The following is an 8836-nucleotide window of genomic DNA, read 5'->3' as shown; positions in this document are numbered from 1 at the left end:
ATGAACCCCTCTAATTGCTTCCTGTCACAAACATCATCATAATAAACATTCTAGGACACATTTTTCTCAAAGACTTGAGACTATCTTTGGCATTGATATTTAGGAGTGACTGCTGGATCCCAGGTATACCCATAGTCACCTTTAGTAAAGTCTGCTAGTTTGATTCCCAGAGGGCAGTGCCATTTTATACTCTTTCCGTGGGCCTCAGAGAATCTTTGGCCAAACTTCAAACGTAATCCTGCTTCCTTTTATTCAATGTGTCAACTCCTTGTTTCCTTCATAAAATGTGTCACACTTTGTATCTGCTTTATTTGTCTATTACTGTATTTTGATTATCTCTCCCCCTAGAATTCGAGCTCCTTTGAGGTCAGGAGATGTATCCATTTTATTCTCCACCACAATCTCAGAACCTAAACAATACCTGGCACATAATAAATACTCAATAAATATTTGATGAATGAATGAATAAACAAATATGGTTTGGCAGGTGAATCATGGTTAAAGTATGCATTGAGAATCTCATTACTAAGTGTACCACAGCACTGGATGATTGTGTTAATAGTTCATTAAAGTCATGAAAGGCTTTTCAAGTCAGGGGGAATAACATCTGGGCAAGACAAGAGCTTCCAGCACTCTGTATTTAGATAGCAGAGTTGAGGTGAAATGCATTTAAGAGCTATGCAAAGGGCTACAAATTGGGGTGTGGTCCAATCTTGTCCATAGGACTAAGAAAGCTTTCTATCACATTTCTCTCTATGAAGCTGTCCTTTTCTGTTTCCCATGACAGCTGCAATCCCCTTCATTATGTATTAATTCTATTCCCCCTCTCCATTTCTTAGCTTTGAACTCACTCTCCATCACTTAGAACCTTCAAGTTCACCTAAGGTGGATATTTTCCCTTTGGTTCCTATTTATCTGCTGTAGGAGCAGTTTTTCTTATGCAGGGAACTTGGATCTAATAGAGGTTTTGGAGTCATTGTGCAAAAGAAGAGCATCTAATTGGGATATTCATGTCATTTTCTTAAAGGTCACCTCCCTTGTCCAAATCACTGCAGTTTCCAGGGCTATTTCTGCAACTCATTTTAATGGCATGATATTACTTAGGTTACAATTCTCCATGCTGTGTTCTCCCCTGGAAAGAAATCAGCATCGTCCCCTTCCCTGCTTTCCAATCCTGTGATTTATTTATCAGTTTGTTTTATTAGTTATCTGGGAGCCATGGCTGCTGCAGTTGTCCTGTGTCAAGAAGTCCCTGAATGGGCCCAGAATGCTGTTACACCCTGGAGCTCATTTCTTTAGCAGAAAAGCAACTAAGCCTACATGAAACAAAAAGGCTTTTTCTGATTTCTGGGACAGCTACTTCACTTTGACCAAATTATACTTAAATACCTCAGGTTTTAAGAATATCAAACAAAGAATGTTTTCTGAATGGGTTCAAAATCAATTTCTGTTTGCTTGAAGATTTACCAGTGGTTCATCAGTCAGCCAATAAATTCTGGACTAAATTTGAGTCTCCCTTTCAAAATGACTTTGAAAGCTCAAGGCCCTCACTAGATTAGGCAGGAAAGTCAGGAGTCCATTAGTTCTTTATTGTGCCTGCTGCCACGATAGTGCTGGTCATTAACGAATTTCAAATAGCAGTTGCAAAAAGAAACACAAGCTTAGCCTAGATTTTTCTGTTTCTGTCAATTTTTCCATTTCCCAGGAGAAGCCTAAGTTTATTTGCCAAACCCTAAGGTATCACATAGATTGCCCAAAGAAATGGTGCTCCCTACGAATGGTTTCACTTTTGATCTTTTTTCACATGTGTCTATAGAGATGCCCGGGTCTGTGACTGTGCTTCCCGAAAACCTAACATCTGGTGTAAGGAACCATTTCAACAATCTCACCATAGCCATGCTCAGACCTTGCTATTTTCAAGAAAAAGTATGTCACTGCTCTGTTCCAGTTTCAGAATGTCAGGAAATAAAAATAAAGGTGGAAATGGTAAAATAGCTGAAACAAATTGTGTGCCTAATATGTGCCAGGTTCCATGCTAAGCTCACATTTTCTCACTTAATAGTTTAAACTTCACTGGAGTGACTCAGCTGAAACTGGGAGACCTAATGTAAGTTGCTCATTCCCGTGGCCAGTAAGTGTCAGCCTGCATGGAGGTGAAGTCTGATTCCAAAGCCAGCTCTCTTAAGTAAAACAGCCCTTGTCCCTATAGAGCAATTAGAAAGTGGCATCCTTTATAAACCCTCACAAATTAGGGCAAGTTTTCTTCATATGCTCTATTGTCCTTAGGTTTTTAAGGGAATTTACCTCAAGACATGGGAATGTCAGCCACAGTTTATGAAAAAAGTCAACAAACAACCAAGTGAGGGTTGTTCTTTGCTTTAAATGTGTTTTTAAATTTCTTAAACTCACAGTGGCCACAAAATGTGTAAAGAGTTAAGAATGTTGAATCATCTGGAAGTAATCATTTTTATATAATGTAGAATCCAGGGATGAATTTAGTACATAAAACTATCTCCCAATTATAAAGGCAGATTTAAGGAAATAATTGCTTACTGATTGGGAAGCAAAGGGAAAATAAAATGTCTATTCCCACTGCTGCTATGTTCCAACTACATGGCTAATTTGTCCTTGAAAGGAAGAAGCGTAAATTGGGGGATTTAAGGTTGTAAAAACCTCATTCCATAATAGTTGGGTCATTTTCTTTCATCCACTCAAAACTATTGCTTGACCACCTACTATGTACTATACCCTGAATATAATTTAGTGAAAAACATAGAAGTGGTCCCCAACTTAAAGATCTTGTGATTATACCTGGTATAATTTCACTATAATAAAACTCAAGGGTGTAAACATGAAATTTTATTTCTTTATAATTTCGTTCTCAAGTTCTTATACATTTTTGGTGGCAAAAATCAATCCTGGAAATTCAAGGTAAAACTCACTTCCATCTAGATCAAAATGACATCTCTTTTGGATGAAGAATTGGTTTGAATTTCCCTCCCTCCCCTTGCCCCTTCCCTTAGGGAATAGTCTAAGTCCAGGGGACATAGGGTAAAATGGCATCCCATTCACAGTTGTCTGTTGTCCACATTGGCCTTACTGGGTTGAATTTCACCTTATTTCACCTGCATCCTTGAGTTTTAGACTTCACTCCTGATGTGCATGTTTTCACAATGGCCTTTGGACCCAGGGCATAACTACTTTGAGTCATCTTCATCTCAATTCCATGTCCCTTTAGTTGGCATACTTTCTCTCAGCATTTCTCTCCCCCGTGGTGCATCTGAGAACTCTTTTGTCTGCTTTTCCCATCTTCCTGAGGGTTACTGTACCTCCCAAGGCTCTTCCTAGTCCTATTTACCTATATCCCTCACTCACCATTCTGCCTTTCTATAAGGCTCTCTACAAGGCTTTGTTTCCCTGAGTTATGCCTGAGAAAGCAAGGAATAGGTCTCCTCTACAATGGGATCCCCACACACTGACTGAAGCAAGGATCACTTACCCCAGAGGGGCAGAGGGTGGTCAAAGGACCCCTTCTTGTCTTAATTTCCTCTCCTATTCCCCAGGTTCCTTCTCTTCAGTCCAGAAAAGACTTTCAATTTCCTCTTGAGAAGTAAGAAAAACCAGCTCTTAAATCACCACAAATTCTTTCAAAAATATTGTTTGTGTCATAAACTCTATGTGCTACTTTCCTTAGGAATCAACTTTTTGATTCTCAACAATTATTTCTTAAATTAATCTACTGAACTTTGTCAAACTAAAAAAAATCTCTTCTCAAAAGATCAGTTAAAATAGCAGACAAACCACAATGTGGTAGAAGATAGTCACAATACTTATATCTGATCAAGGTCTTAACTTCAGAATATATTAAAAAAACTCTTACAACTCAATAATAGACAATTCTATTTTTTTTTAAGATTTTATTTATTTATCTTTAGAGGGGAAGGGAAGGAGAGAGGGAGAGAAACATCAATGTATGGTTGCCTCTTGTGCATCCCCTGCTGGGAACCAGCCTGCAACCCAGGCATGTGCCCTGACTGGGAACCGAGCTGCGATGCTTTGGTTCACAGGCTCACGCTCAATCCACTGAGCTACACCAGCCAGGGCCAATTATATTTTTTAACATGACCAAAAGTCTTGAACATCACTTCATAAAGCAAGTTCTGTGAATGAACAATATGCACATGAAAAGATGCTAAACCCCCTTTGTCATTAGGGAAATATAGATTAAAATCATCATGAGATACCACTTCACATCCATTAGAATGGTAAAATCTAACGAACTGACAACACCAAGTTAAATAGGGATGCGAAGCACCCAGAACGCTCATACACTGATGATGGGGATGTAAAATGATGCAACTACTTTGGAAAATAATTTGTTAATTACTTATAAAATTCAATATACATTTACTCTAAGACTCATCAATTGCTAGATATTCACCTAAGATAAATGAAAATAAGTATCCACAAAATCTCTTATATAAAAATGTTCAAAACTGCTTTATTCATAATAACTAAAAACTGGCAGTTTCATGTATCCACCAACAGAAGAATGGATAAATACACTGTGAAATATTTATAAATGAAACACTGCTAACAATAAAAAAAGAACAAGTGGCTCATGCATGCAACAACACAGCCAAAACTCAAAGACACTATGTTGAATGGAAGTAGCCAGACACAAAAGTATAATTCCATATATATATATAAAGTTTTAGAACATATAAACTATACTATTATGATAAATGAAAATTGGAAGAGTGCTCCCCTCTTCTCGTAAGGGATGGAAAGAGTCTCGACTAGAAAGAGGCACAGGGGAGTGAATGAAATGTTCTCCGTATTAAATGCAGTGGTGGTTACGTAGGTTTACAAATTTCTAAAAATTATAAATCTATACATTTTGCTGGATGAAAATTCTATGTCAATTTAAACAAAGAGAAAAATATGCCCCTCTTTTTTTCAATCAAAGCTTAACTCTTGCAAATCAAAGCTTTGGTTTTCAAAGCTATTGGCTTTTGCTCTGATTTTTAAAATAAAACATTGAGAAAAATCACTTGATTTTTCTGTTCAAGACTGCACATGCCCTCTGTTGAAGGCAGTTGATATGAAAAGCTATTCCTGGAGGGGAAAGAGTCCTGCTGGAGTTAGGTGTACATGGGAGCACAGAGGTGGCTGGAAGTGAAAGTGTCTTAATGACTGTAGCTCTATAATGAAACTTGACATCAAGTAATGTAAGCCTCCACCCTTTACTTTCAGCCTGATTCTATCTTCATATTTAAAGTAGGTATCTTGTACACAAAGTATGGCTGCTGCTTTTTCATTCAATTTGATCATTTCTGCCTTCTAACTGGAATATTTTGATCACTTGAAAACAATGTGTTTTTTAAAATACATATTTGGGTTTAAATCTACCATTTTGATATTTATTTCCCTTTGCCTCTTATGTTTTTTCTCTTTTGTCTCTTTCCTTCCCTTTAGAGAAGTTGAATATTTTTATGATTGTATTCAATCTCTATTATTGGTTTACTAGTTATAACTTTTTGTGTATTATTATAATGGTTGCTTTAGAATTTAGAGTATACACCTTTAACTTAGTAACATCTACCCCCAAAGTGATATTATACCATTTCATGTGTAGTGTAACAACCTTACATCTGTATTCTTATACTTTTCTCCTCCTTGCTTACATGCTTTTTTGTCTTGCATTTTAAATCATATGTTATAATCTTCATAATACATTTTTATTATTTTTGTTTTAAATGGCAAATTACTTCTTAAGACATATAAAAGTAAGAAAGTGTGGTTTTTATTTACCCAAGTTACCATTCCTGGCAGTCTACATTCCTTTGTGTAGATGCGGGTTTCCTCCAGTATCATTCCTTCTTCTTGAAGCACACCCTTTAACATGTTTTCATAGGGCATGTCTACTGGTCATAAGTTCTTTCAGAAAATAGCTTGATTTTGTCTTCATTTTGGAAAGATGTTTTGACTAGCTATAGAACTCTGGACTGATAGATTTCTTTTTTTTTTCTCAGTACTTTAAAGCTTTTGCTTTACTACCTTTTGGCTTGCACTATTCTGACTAGAAATCTGTTCTCCTTCTTATCATGGCCTTGTTTATGTAATTTGTGTATCGTAACCTATTCTCTCTATCATTGCTTTTGAGAAATTTTATTATGCTGTGCTTTGCTGATATTCCCTTCATACTTTTTGTCCTTAGAGTTCACTGGGATTCTTGGATCTGTGTGGGTTTATAGTTTTCACCAAATTTGAAAAAATATTTGGTATTATTTAGAAAAATATTTTTGGTGCCTCTATGGTGCCTCAAATTACATGTATACTAGGCTGTTTGAAGTTGTCCTACACAGCTCACTGCTGCTCTGCTAATTATTTTAGCATTTCTTCTCTCTCTGTTTAATTTTGGATAGTTTCTATTGCTGTGTCTTTATGTTCTCTGATCTTTTGTTTATCAATACCTAACTATTGTTAATCCTTCCACCTCACATCAGTGCCTTCTTCATCTTAGACATTATTATGTCACCACTAGAAAATCTACTGGGGCCTGTTCATATCTTCTGTGTCTCTCTTTCACTATTTAATCTTTCTTCTAGCTTCTTGACTATATGGAATATATATAGTAACTCTTAATGTACTTGTTTATGAATTCTATTATTGTGTTATTTCTGGGTCAGTTTAACTAGTTGACTTTGCATCTCATCGTGAGTTAATATTTCCTGAATTTTTTGCATGCTTCTAAATTTTCAATTGAATGATAGACATTGTGATTTTTTTGGTAATGGTAATGGAAAAAATATAATAAAAGATTAAATTAAAAACAAAAATCATAAAAAATTATTTTGTTGAATACTAGATATTTTTGTATTCCTACTGCTATTCTTAAGCTTTGTTTTGAGATGTGGCAAATTTACTTGGAAATATTTTGATCCTTTTGTTTCTTGTTTTTAAGCTTTGTCAAGAATAGCATCTTGTCCAGGACTAATTTTGCTCTACTTCAGAGGCAAAATGCTGAGTATACTATCAATGGCTGCTTAATGCCCCATTAATTGTAAGGTTTTCCACTCTGGCTCGTGTGGGGAAAATAACACTATTCCTGGTCCTCTGTGATCTCTGATAATGATTCCCTATACTTTTTTGTGGTGTTTTTCCCAGCCTCAAATAATTTCCTTACATGCATGAACTCATTAGTATTTGGCTGAAGGCTAGATGGGACCCTCTACAGATCACCAGAGGTGTCTGCCATATACTTTCTCCCATAATTTGTCCTAGAATTCTCCCTCCCTTGGCCTCTTGGACTTCCAGTTCTGTCTCCTAAGCTTTGGGAGTCCCTGCACCTTGACACAGAAAGCAGTGAAGTAGTAAGCCAGAGCATCACAGGGCCCCTCTCTTTCATTTCCTGCCTCTCAGAGATCACTATCCTTAGTTGCTTGATGCTCAGTGTTTTAAAAATAACTTTCATATATGTTGTTCAGATTTAAATTGTTTCAGCTGGGAGGGTAAGTCTAGTCACTGTTATTGAATCTTGGATGAAAGCATTCCAATTTATGTTTTAAAGACTATTTTGCTGTGTGAAGAATAAAATAGAAAGCAAGTTATTTCTCTGAACATCAGGTTTATTTTTTAATCAATACATTATAGGCAATATAGGTAAAGCCTACCTCAGTGTTACAGTGAAAATTGAATGAGATAATAAATGTGGTATATAAAGAAGATTAATTGCATACTTTTCCATGGTATAAATAGGATAATTTAAGGAATATCCATTCTATATCACCAAGTTTAAATACTCAATACATGTGTGCTGTTGAAAATTCAATCCCTTGTAAAAGGGCAAAATGATATACTCAACAATAACACCAAGATGTCAAGTCAAATAGAATTGGTAAAAAAATATGAGTGTGTGTGTGTGTGTGTGTGTGTGTGTGTGTATCTCCTCAATAAATTATTGCAAGAGAAGCCTACCAGAGATGGGGAGTCACCAGAGAATTGTGGAAGGACAGGGATAAAATTGAGAGGAACCCTTTATATAGGTTAACTTGTAAACTTGAAAGGAATCTGTAGAATAGTCCAGCCATCGTTGGCCACCTATGGGGAAACATGAGCGGAAATACTGCTGTTTATTATTTCAGAGCATACGGAGGTCTCTAAAATGAAACTTCTCTAAAAGGAGTACATTTAAGGACACAGCTGTCTATTGGCAAAACAAGGGGAAGGACAAAGTGAGAAACTGTCTGAATTTTAAAGTCAGAATGAATCTTAATTTTTATAGTCCTTGTATATATGAACACACATGAATCCTTTTCTTTTTTATACATAAGCATGATTCCCACTGCCCCCGTCCTTCCCCAAAAGTGATGGAAACGAAACTCCCTTCATGTCCAGAAACACGTGCTCTGGTCTCAGGCTGTAGTATCATTTCCAACATTTGCCATCTTGAGCCAACTCTAAGATAAGCAGTTAGTATTTTAACAGTTTATCAAATAATTACCAAGAGGTTTCCCTTTGCTGTTTATGTTGGAAAGTTGTTTCTACCTAAGATTATATTTACTCTAAGCAGCATTTGTGGTCAGAGGCCTTACTGAGCCAACATCACTTACTCTAAGCTTTCACATATATGAGAGCTCATTTTGGATAAATTTTTTGTTTTTTAAACAAGAAGGGATGATTAGCAAATTCCACAATGAGGTAAGTCCCCAGTTCAGTTCCTCATGTATTTACTAGCTACTTTTTGGCTGCTGGAATATTTATCATCATAAGCAAAACCTTAATCAAATCAGCAAAGGTTTTCAATTGCAGTGTTCAAGTTTCATCATTCTGA

Source organism: Artibeus jamaicensis, unplaced genomic scaffold (genome assembly GCF_021234435.1).
Source record: "Artibeus jamaicensis isolate MK-2021 breed Jamaican fruit bat unplaced genomic scaffold, CSHL_Jam_final contig_585, whole genome shotgun sequence".
In the NCBI taxonomy this organism is placed as follows: domain Eukaryota; kingdom Metazoa; phylum Chordata; class Mammalia; order Chiroptera; family Phyllostomidae; genus Artibeus; species Artibeus jamaicensis.
This window is presented reverse-complemented; position numbering follows the sequence as displayed.